The sequence below is a fragment of the Callorhinus ursinus genome, unplaced genomic scaffold (assembly GCF_003265705.2).
Source record: "Callorhinus ursinus isolate GAN/ISIS: 27379988/994484 unplaced genomic scaffold, GSC_fseal_2.0 scaffold3, whole genome shotgun sequence".
Taxonomy (NCBI): Eukaryota; Metazoa; Chordata; class Mammalia; order Carnivora; family Otariidae; genus Callorhinus; species Callorhinus ursinus.
The window spans coordinates 62,667,501-62,678,781 of NW_027397065.1; the positions used below are offsets into that span (position 1 = coordinate 62,667,501).

The 11,281-nt window shown below is 40.8% G+C and overlaps 1 long non-coding RNA gene across 1 annotated transcript; it reads left to right on the forward strand.

The window, feature by feature from the left end:
* Positions 1–59: 59 nt before the first annotated feature.
* Positions 60–9,467, forward strand: LOC141372396 (uncharacterized). The gene is made up of 4 exons (XR_012377601.1): positions 60–134; positions 2,577–2,829; positions 4,427–4,493; positions 9,249–9,467. It is a non-coding gene; the product is annotated as an uncharacterized lncRNA (long non-coding RNA).
* Positions 9,468–11,281: the final 1,814 nt, after the last annotated feature.

Sequence of the window (11,281 nt, forward strand, 5' to 3'; positions counted from 1 at the left end):
GGCTAAGGACTTTTGCAATTTCCCGTCCTGCTGCGCACTCTTGGCACTCCTGGGACCCACAGGAATTCTCCCCCTTTGAGTCCCCGGGGGGAAGCGGCTGGGACCTTGCGGGAGGCGGACGACACCCCGCGGAGGTGCGGCCCCGGGCTTGGCGGGCGGACGGGCGGGGAGCTGTGGGAAAGGAAGTGGGAGAGGCTTGGAAAGGAAAAGTGGAACCGAAGTCTCTGCGGGTCCGAGGGAGGCGTAGCGCGCCCCCCTCTCCTGCCAGGGCCAGCGGGCCCCGAGGCGGCGGGACGCTGAGGGCAGCCGAGGGACCCAGGAGCTGGGGTGACCGCGCGCGGCCACTTGTTATCCCAAGCGAGAGACAGAACCCTGGGCTCCCTGGCAGAAAATCTTCGGGCAGGAGACAAGCGCTCTTGCCAGACTTAGGACTGTGTGGCCATTAGGCGGCCAGAGCAGTTAAAAGGTGTTTGAACAGTTCTAAGACCCTGGTTCTCGCTCCTATCTAGAAACGCTTCTGACAGTTTCATCTGTAGCAGGAGTCCTAAATAATTTGTTTCACAAAAGAGCCATGTATGCTACTACTTGCTTTTCCTCTCAAAAAATGCCATCCAGTCTTTGAAACTTGTATTTCAAATACAGGGCCTTTGAAATACCTATTTGGCGCCTCTTTATAATTATGTGTTGGACTATAGAGGGCCCTGTGGACTTGAGCTGGAATGGAGACCATCCTAATACTGCCCTGTTGGGGGAAGTCATGGAAAAGACATGACCTCCAGTTGACCCTTGAGCTGCACCTGGACAATCTGGGGCTCCTCACCCTTTACCCTGTCCTTGGAAAGCGGGTTCTGCTTGCCCGTGGGGCTCCCAGGGGCTGCTCCGTGGTCATAGCCTTGAGGTAGTGTCCTAGTGTTGAGAATACCTACAGGGTATACCTGAGCAAGCCTAGTTCAGGTCTCTGCATCAACTTGTAAGGTTTGGCAGAGGGATGCAGGGATGCGCTCACCTTGTTGGCACTGAAGACAAGCCTCCTCCGCAAGTTCCCTTTGCTTATTAAAACTGCACCTACCACCCCGGAATGGCCAGTGTCTCTCTTAGGTCGCTCCCTGCCCTCCAAGTACTGGCCAGTTTCAGATTTCAGGTGGGAAGCTCCCAAGAGGGTGGAGAACCACCACACTTCTGTGGACAGTTAGGGGCCAGAGAAGAGAGGGTGGTGTTCCAGCGTCTGGTGGACTGGGATGCCTGATGGTTTGGAGGATTATTCATGGAGATTCGCTAGACCTGTTCTGGTCCGGTTTGGGGACCCTGGACAGTATCATGAAAGCCAAGCACTGTAGGAGGGGAAGGAACCCAGGAGTGATTAAGAAGGATTGCTCGTGAATCATATCCTGTCTTAGAATCACTTCTTGAATTGACCGAATCGCTCAAAATATGTCAGAATCAGCCCAAATGTTACTTCTGGGTTGTGCAGTTTTTCTCCTTCCAGTGTCACCCCAGGGAGAGAATTTTGTTTTAGGCCTCGATACATTTACGATCTAATGGCCCCAAAGACCATGGTACAGTGTAAATATTTGATGAAAACGAAGAGAAGGTACTTTTGTCTAAATAAAGGTATGGTCCTTTGCCACACCTCATTACTTCCAGAGTTTTAAAGTGTCCATTAGTTTAGCCATCTACTCGGCTATGGAAACTACCAGGCCAGATCCCAAAGGGTTGGAAAAGCTTTCTGATTCTGTTTTAGTGAGTGAAAAAAAATTTTAATTTCTTCTTTATAGAAACAGTTCTGGGGGATGTCTCTCACAGCAGATGTGATGCCAAATTAAAAAATATTGAATGTGAAGAATTTCTACAAAGTGAGTCTTAACTTACTTGAGCTCCTACTACAACGGAAGGAAACTAAGTTGCAAAAAATTCCATGCTGTTGCTTCCAACCTTGGGAGCACCGGGCTGTGACTTTCAAAACTGACCCCATGCTGGGAGGGAAGGAAAGACCAAAGAAAGAAGCAGACCACTCCAGATTGGTACGCGTCAGGTTTAATAAGCAAGGGAGCTCACATACGAGGCTTGTCTTGGGCAGCTGCAAGAAGAATAGATCTCTGCCCCTGCCAGCCAGAATCTTGAGAGTTTATGGAGAAGCCTTACCTGGGTTCAGTCAGCATAGAGTCCAGATGGTCTCAATAACATATTATTCTCTTAAGGTAGTGTCCTTGCAGTGGTTCCACTGTGGGCAGAACATACATTCCAAGGACAGAGAAGGTGGTGAGGAACCTCGGCTTCCCCAGGTCCAATTCATAGGTCAGTGGGAGGTCATGTCCTCCCAATGACCTCCTCCAACAGGTGCCCACATATAATTTATTTTGTGTACCATTCTAATAGCTTAAATTTATCCCTCTTTCTAAAGTCTAGTAGCTATAGCACCTGTAAATTTGTGATTCTACTCGGTTGAATAATGTCCTCCAAAAATTCATGTTGAGCCGGAACCTCAGAATATGACCCTATTTGGAAATATGTTTGTAGATTTAATCAAGTTAAGATGAGGTCCTAGTATATTAATCCAATGACTGCTGTCTTTATAGGAAGAGCGAAGTTTGGACGCACACACCCAGGAAGAATGCTGTCTGAATACTGAGGCAGAGATTGGAGTTATCCTGCCTCAAGCCAAAGAATGCCAAGAATTGCTGGCCACCCACAGAAGCCGGGAGCAAGGTGCAGAACAGATTCTCCCTCTGAGCCCCTAATGTTGCGGGATGGCAGGGTTCTCGTCGGAGTCGAAGAATGAATCTCATGGACACAAAAGAGTGAAGTGAAGTGAACTTTTATTAAGTGAAGGTGAGAATAGAAAGGAAAGGGAAAAAGCTGTCTAGAGTGAGAGGGGTCACAAATAGGTTGCCCCTGTGGACTTTTACTGACAGTCTTTTATTGAGAACTGACCAGGAAGCCTGTGGCCTTGAGATTCTTGTGCCCTCTTGCTTTGAGCAAAGACTATTGATAGCATCCCTAATGGCTTACTTTTTCTTTGAGGTCTGGTCATTTTCTGTGGTTACAATGTAGTTGCCAACAAACAAACAAACAAACAAGAAAACCCCGCTAACATCCAGAGCCAGCTGGTCTGGTTTCTCTCTCTCTCTCTCTCTCTCTCTTTAAGATATATTTTTTAAAGATTTTATTTATTTATTTGACAGAGAGGAAGTGCATGAGCAGGGGGAGAGGCAGAAGCAGGCTCCCCGCTGAGCAGGGAGTCCTATGCTGGGCTCCATCCAAGACACACACCCCCCCCCCCCGCCCCCGCCGAAGATCATGACCTGAGCCAAAGGCAGACGTGTAACAAACTGAGCCACCCAGGCGCCCCTGTTCACTTATCTCTTGTTCTGCTCTATCTTAGCCTCTCTGCCAGCCAGGAATAGTTTCAGAGCCTAGTCAGGGGCCTCCTGTCTCGCCCTGCCTGTACTTAACCCTTTCCTTACTCAATAAGAAGGAACTCACCCTGCCAACACCTGGACTTGAGACTTCTGGGCTCTAGAACTATGAGAGAACAAATTTTTTTTTAGCCACCAAATTTGTGGTAATTTATTATAGCAGCCCTAGCAAACTGATACATAAATATGCATGACATATGTATTCTGAAGGTTAGTTTTAAAAATTAGCCCAAAAATAGCTGAAATGAAAAAGACAAAAAATACCAGAGGCATTAAGCTAAGAGCAGAAATACCTTTCCTTGTTTAGCATTCACAAGATTATGTTGGGAAAATACATATTCATTCTGCTCCATTTGACCCTCCTGCCCACTGTTCTCTCTTCCTTTTGAATTCAGTAGCACAACTCTCGCCACTAACCCACTTTCCCTTTTTTCCCCATCACCTTCTTGGCCTTCTTGTTCTCCCTTAGACATTGCTGTGTCCAGGGCTCCATCCTTGACATTCTTCTCTGAATCCACAGTCTCCCGGATGAACATACCCATGTTGCTGAATTCAGTGATCACTTGTGCACTGAGGACCCCGAATCTTCCTTTGATTGCGATTATTTCATCTGAATTCCAGGCTACCTTATTTGTCCAGGTTCAAACACTTCATTTTTCCCCATGTGATTCTTTTATATTAAGTGAATGGCCCAGACTTTAATTTAGACGCCTAGTCAAAAGGCCTAGGAAATGATCCTTGATCTATCCTCCCTCATCATCCATCAACCACAAGAAGGTCTCATCTGTGGAACTATTCTAGAAAGGCATGAGTGGGATATACCCCTACCCTATCCAACTTCTTGGAAGAAAAACAGCTCTGTTAACTGTCAGGGACACCAGCTATAGATCTGGGAATGGGTACAGATATATACATAAGAGATACGTGAAATCAGTTATGTAAATTGTGAAATATAATCACGATTCTGTTTGTTCAACTACTACAAATATCTAAAATTACATGTTTGGCAGTGTTTGGTAACCACACTGATGGAGTTGGAAGGAACTGGGAGTTTTCTGAAGAAAGGGGCTTCATCAGGTAAGTAGGAGATGCTGATCCATAATTGCCCTCATGGATAAGAATTCTCTATTTGGGGGGCAATATATCACATTTGATATTTTAAAGATTCACTTTTAGGTCTTAAAGTATGCTGCTTTGATGTTGCTGCTTAAAGTATGATTGTGGGTGATACTGGCATTATTTCTAAGAAAACTTAATAGAAATGAAAATATTATTTTGTAAATGTATTCTCATGAAAAACTAAATAGGACTCCAGAAAATTTTTTAGTCTGATATATCATAAAGCTTGGTTAGTTAAGAAGCATCTCTCTATCACTTCCAACTTCATATATATAAAATGGAGCCAGCAATGGCGAAGCAAGATGTTGAGTGTTAGAGAACCACATGGAACGTTCACATTTTATAATTTCAGGGGGTTCCTTATAATTACTTAATTATGAATTGCTTTCCTTTCAAAGCCTGCTAAGTGAATTTCAGTGAGGGATAACATTATCCTTACTAGCTCTAAAAGAGTTTTTTGTTTGAACTAGATACTGATCGATAGATTGATGGATTAATTGATTGATTTTACACAATGTACCCTCTCCTGGATATTGTAATTGTTTTCACACTGTGTTCTAGAAATCATCAGAAACCAGACAATGAGAGAACTTTCTGGATCTTTTACTTTTTTCCCCCATGGGCTTAGGGAGAATGTTGAATATGTGTTTGTTTAGATCACTGCTTTTAGTCTCTTGGCTCGCATTTATGAGAATTAGCAAATATGAGTGAGGTAGTTAATGCTAAAGGATAGAGCATTAATACAATGGGGGTAGTACTTGGAGAGAATTTGATGGGAACTTTTGGGACTTTTGAAAGCTATTTGCCAAACCTAATCTGAAATAAGTCTATGGTCCTATCTATATTTTAAATAGCATCTCTTACAGACAATGTGTAGTTGGGACTCTTAAAAAAATTCAATCTGATAGTCTCGACATTTGAATTTGATAGAGAGTGTGTAGCACACTTATGTTTAAGGCATTTATTGATATGGTTGGGCTTAGCCTACCATTTTACTATATGTTTTCTTTTTTGTTCCCTCTGGTTTATGTGAATATATTTCAGAATTCTATTTTAATTTGTCTTCGGTTTTTGTTATTCCTCTCTGTATGATTTTTTAGTGTTTGCTCTGTGAATTACAACATATAGCCTAATTTTCAGTGTCTACTTTAGATAATATTGTACTATTTCACTTAATAGGTGCATTTAACCGCACCACATGTCCTTTACATTATAGTTGTAAAATGTATTATATCCACAACAAAATAAAACCTGCAATGTGATATGTATTTTAAAGAAATTAAGAGGACAAATGGTCTTTTATATTTACCCACATATTTACCTTGCTCAATATTCTTCAGTCCTTCTCAAAGATCTGCTTTTCCACTTGATCTCATTTCCTTAAGAACTGCCTTTAGCATTTCTGTTTTAGTGCAGGTCCATTGGAGTACATTCTCTTGGTTTTATTCTAAAATGTCTATTTCATTTCATCCTTGAGGGATATTTTTGTTGGATATAGGATTTGGGGTTGAAGATGTTTTTAACTCAACAATTTAAAGACGTTGTTCTATGGTTTTCTGGCCTCCGTTGTTTCTGATATATCATCAATTATGCAGATCACTGTATATATAATGTGTTGTTCATCATTATTCATCCTGCCTGGCATTTGCAAAGCTTCTTGAATTTGCAGATTTGTCCTTTACCGTATGTGAGCAATTTTCAGTACTTCTTGAAATATTTTTTCTGCCCCACTGTCTTTCTCATCTCTTTCTGAGACTCCAGTTACAAATATGCTAGACCTCTTCATATAGTCACAAATACCCATGTGGCTCTATTAATTTTTTTTAAGTGAGCTCCACATCCAGCGTGGGACTCTAACTCATAACTCTGAGATCAAGAGTCACACGCTGCACCAACTGAGCCAGCCAGGTGCCCCTCTATTGTTTTAAATCTTTTCCCTCTGTGTTTTTCACACTAGATAATTTCTATTGAATTATCTTTAAGTTTTCTGACTTCTCTCCCACCATCTTCATTCTGCTATTAAATCTATCCAGCAAGTTTTGTTTAAAAGATGTATATTTCAGTTCTAGAATTTTTTTTATTCTTTTTTAAATATTTTCTATTTCCTTACTGATACTTCCTATTTTTTAATTCCTATGGGCGTATTTCTTTTACCTCATTGAGCATTGTTATACTTGCTGCTTTTTTAAGGCATTGCTTGATTATTCCAGTATTTAGATAATTATGGAGTCAGTCTCCATTGATTGTTTCTCTTATGAGAACAGGTCACATTTTCCTGGTTTGTTTGTTTGTTTACTTATTTATTGATTGAAGTGTTACCAAATTAATTTTGGATTGTAACCTGAACATTGTAAATATAATGTTATGAAGACTGGATTCTGTTATATTCTGCCAATGGCATTGGTTTTCTTTTTAAATGGACAATTCACATGTTAGACGCAAGCTGCAAACTTGATGCTGCTTTCAGTAAATAGTAACTCTAGTCTGAGTTCAGTTTTTTGGGGCTTAGCTGGGCTGCTTTGAGTTTCTCTTGCATAAGCACATTTCAGACATTATGCATAATGTAGACTTTAAACTCTCTAGCTCTCTCTTTTCTGCAATTTCCTCCCTCACTTTCCAAAGGGTATGGTTGCCCCAAACTCTGACCTCTGGTTCTTCAAGCCAGAAATATTGTGTATTTTCTAACAGAGTTTTTAGACACCCCCCTGACTACACAGACTTGGGTCAGTCTCAGACTAAAGGTTATAAAATGTAGGAAACCGACTCTTTCCCTGCCTCCAAGTGTTGACACCCACCCCTCCCCACCCCCAAAATCTTTCTGCTGTTGATTATTCTCCACTTCATTTAGATGTGGGTTTTTTTAAGTTATTTTTTCTAAAAAAAAATAATAAAAAATAAAAATATTTTTTCTCGTGCTTTATATTGTTATGTGAAGGAGGATCAGTTTAAGAAGGAGTTACCCATCAATGACTAAAAGTGGCACTTCCTGTAGTTGTATTTTCACCTGCTGAGTGACTAGCTTGTTGAGGGAAAGTTGTGTGAACTCCTTTCCTTTGTTATGTTAGATTTCTTTCCAATAAAATATTCTGGAAATAATCCAGTTTTTAAAACAATTGAAATATACTTACCTCTAACCTCAGTCTGGAAATTGATGAAAACCTACTGAAATCATGTAAGGTCAATCTGTTGTCTGAAACATCACTTTAGAATAAAGATTTATACATATCAATAGCACTATAATACAAAGGACAGTTTTAAGCAACAAAGAGGGGTGGTCAAACGTACCCTTGTATTTCCTCTAAACTTTGTTCAAATGCCAAAAACAAATTTATTTGAGGGAGTTACAGTAAGCCATATCTTCATCTTCATGATTCCATTGTGTTTAAATTAATTTCACCCAGATTGAAATGAAAACTTCCCAAAGGCACTCACTTCTGTATTCAAGCTTGTCAGCTTCTCAGATATCACCATCTTCATCCAGTTCTAACACAACAGCTATTATTTTGTCCATTACCAAATATCAGATGATGCTTAGTCACTTTGGAATAATGCTCAGGTAGTTTCCACACACCCAAGGCGTTTTAGGAGAAATGTTCGCTGAAAGTCAATACAAAAGAACCGTGCTAAACTAGAATAAGATGAAACACCCAAAAAGGAGAGAAATGTTATTCGGGCAATGTTATTAAATCTTGTAGAAAAAATAAAAATAAGAACTTGTCTTCCTCAAAATTTTTGGAAAATGGTGTCTAAAGATGAAGGTGTAAACTTCCTGAAAAAGAATAATAATAGACAATTTCTTTTGAAACTCCCCCCTGTTCTTAGAAAGACAGAATGTTCTATGTGACTGGAAATTTAAGTTTACAAACGTTCATAGTTGCAGAATTGTAATACACACACGCAAACATACACACCCCAACACTCATTAGAAAAACATTGTGGGGAAAATGGGGGGATTTTAGGGGGGAAGATGGGACATTGTAATAGCAGCAAACTAGCAACAGCCTAAAGATGTTCCAATAGAAGATGGAAGACTTTATGATTTATCCTTTCAAAAGAAAGATTATCTGTATGTACTGCTATGGAAATAACACCCAAGATATATACTTATGTGAAAAAAATAAAAGTCAGAAATGTGTATTTGGTATGTCTCTGCACCTCTTTAATTTGTTAATGTTTTTGAGATAGATACATAAGAATGTTTTGAGTAGGCTCATAAGAAATCAGTAACTGTGGTTTTTCTTGGGGAGAAGGTCGAAGAATGAGGTGTGGTGTGTAAGGGAGGCTTGTACTTTCATTTTAGACCTGTCTGTGTAGACTGGCTTTTTGTCATGAATGTTTTTATTTTTAAAAAGTAATAATTTTATTTTTATTTATTTATTTTATTTAAGTTCAGGTTAACCAACATATAGTACATCGTTAGTTTTTGGTGTAGTGTTCAGTGATTCATTAGTCTCATACAACACCCAGTGCTCATCACATCACGTGCCCTCCTTAATGCCTACCACCCAGTTACCCCATCCCCCCACCTACCTCCCTTTTCACAACCCTGTCTGCTTTCCAGAGTCACGAGTTTCTCAGGGTTTGACTCCCTCTCTGATTTCTTCCCGTTCAGTTTTCCCTCCCTTCCCCTATGATCCTCTGTGCTGTTTCCTCTATTCCACATATGAGTGAAAACATATAATTGTCTTTCTCTGATTGACTTATTTCACTTAGCATAATACCCTCCAAATAATCCAGTCAAGAAATGGGCAGAAGACATGAACAGACACTTCTCCAAAGAAGACATCCAAATGGCCAAGAGACACATGAAAAAATGCTCCACATCACTTGGCATCAGGGAAATCCAAATCAAAACCTCAATGAGATACCACCTCACGCCAGTCAGAATGGCTAAAATTAACAAGTCAGGAAATGACAGATGTTGGCGGGGATGTGGAGAAAGGGGAACCCTCCTACACTGTTGGTGGGAATGTAAGCTGGTGCAGCCACTCTGGGAAACAGTATGGAGGTTCCTCAAAAAGTTGAAAGTAGAGCTACCCTACGACCCAGCAATTGCACTACTAAGTATTTACCCAAAGGTTACAAAACATAGTGATCCGAAGGGGCACCTGCACCCCAATGTTTATAGCAGGAATGTCCACCATAAAAAGTAATAATTTTAAAAATCAAAGAATGCCCTACTTGACTGAGAAGGGACCTCATTTGTTATTTATTTTGGTTGTTACACACAAGTTGTAATCAATTATAATCTCTCTAAGGACATAGAAGAAACCAAATTAATTGCCTCTGAGGAAGAGAACTAGGTGACTGAGGAACAGAGGGGAAAGCTTTAACTCTACCCTTTTGCATCTTTTGAATTTTTGTATACATAAATATATTATTTAGTAAGAAAAATTAAGAATTTTTAAAAGAGTTTTATTTGAGAGAGAGCAAGAAAGAGTATGAGCAGGGAGGAGAGGGAGAAGCAGGCTCCCCACTGAGCAGGGAGCCTGATGCGGGGCTCGATCCCAGGACCCTGGGATCGTGACCTGAACTGAAGGCAGACGCCTAACTGACCGAGCCACCCAGGTGCCCAAGAAAAATTAAAATTTAAAATGCTATGATGACTCCCTCCCAAAAATGGGACACACTGATCTGAATGTAGTGTGTAAATGGGCCATGCTTGGCAACTGTGGGCTTTATCCATCACGAACAGACAGACCTGAGTTTCCAATCATAACTATTTGCTTATTTAAAATAGGTGGAAAATCCTACCAGGTCTTACTTATTATAGCAATACAATTGGCAATAACCAAGATGTTGCTATTTACTTACAATATTGGAAAGTTGGAAACAACTTGTAGGTCTTATGTTATCTTCACCTAAGGCCCCCCTAGGCTGTGTGTGGGAGCACACGCAGGTTTGATCTTCACTCAGGTCCTGTCTGATGCCAGTCGGATGTTCTCCCCTCTTGCAAGTGGTGCTCCTAGGATGGAGGCTGCTTCCCGGTGACAGCTGTGCCACATGGACGCAGGGCTGCCCGAGCTGCTGCAGTAGGAGAAGAGAAGGGTAGGACGATGACGCAGATTGGCTTGCAGGCAAGGCCAGGGCCACGTTCCCCCATATTCCATTGGCTAGACCTCAGCCACATGGTACCAACTGAACCGCAAGGGAGGCTGGGACATGGAAGCATCCTGGGTCCAAGAAGAAGAAGCAGGAGCGGGAAGGCATGAAGACACTGTCTGGGCACAGAAGGAACTTGCTTAATAAATTGACGATGTACCTTTATAGTGAAGTATTCAGCCACGAGACATGAAGTTTCAAAGAGTATTTAATGACAGGAAAATGCCAGTGTAGTGAAACGAGCAAGATACAGAATCTTATGTTACTAGCTTTGGAAAACATAATATTTATATATGTGTATGCATGTTTATACAGATGAGAAGGAAATATAAAATACGTTATTTGTGGTTATCTTTACATGGTAGGGTTATCAGTCATTTTTCTTATACTTTTGAAGAAATGGCTGATTTTCCTCAGTTATCATATGAAAGAAAAGAAATATGTATAATCTAAAAAATATGTATAATCTAAAAAACGGGGCTTTTTTTTCCCTAAGTGGAGAAGAAATCCTCAGAGCATCTGAAACCAGAGCTGACACTTCAAATTCCTTTATAAGTTGCTACAGACTATGAATTTGAACTCATGATGCTAGTAAGCCTTTTTTTTTCCCCTTTAATCAGCAGAGGGCAGCTCTCTGCTTTAGT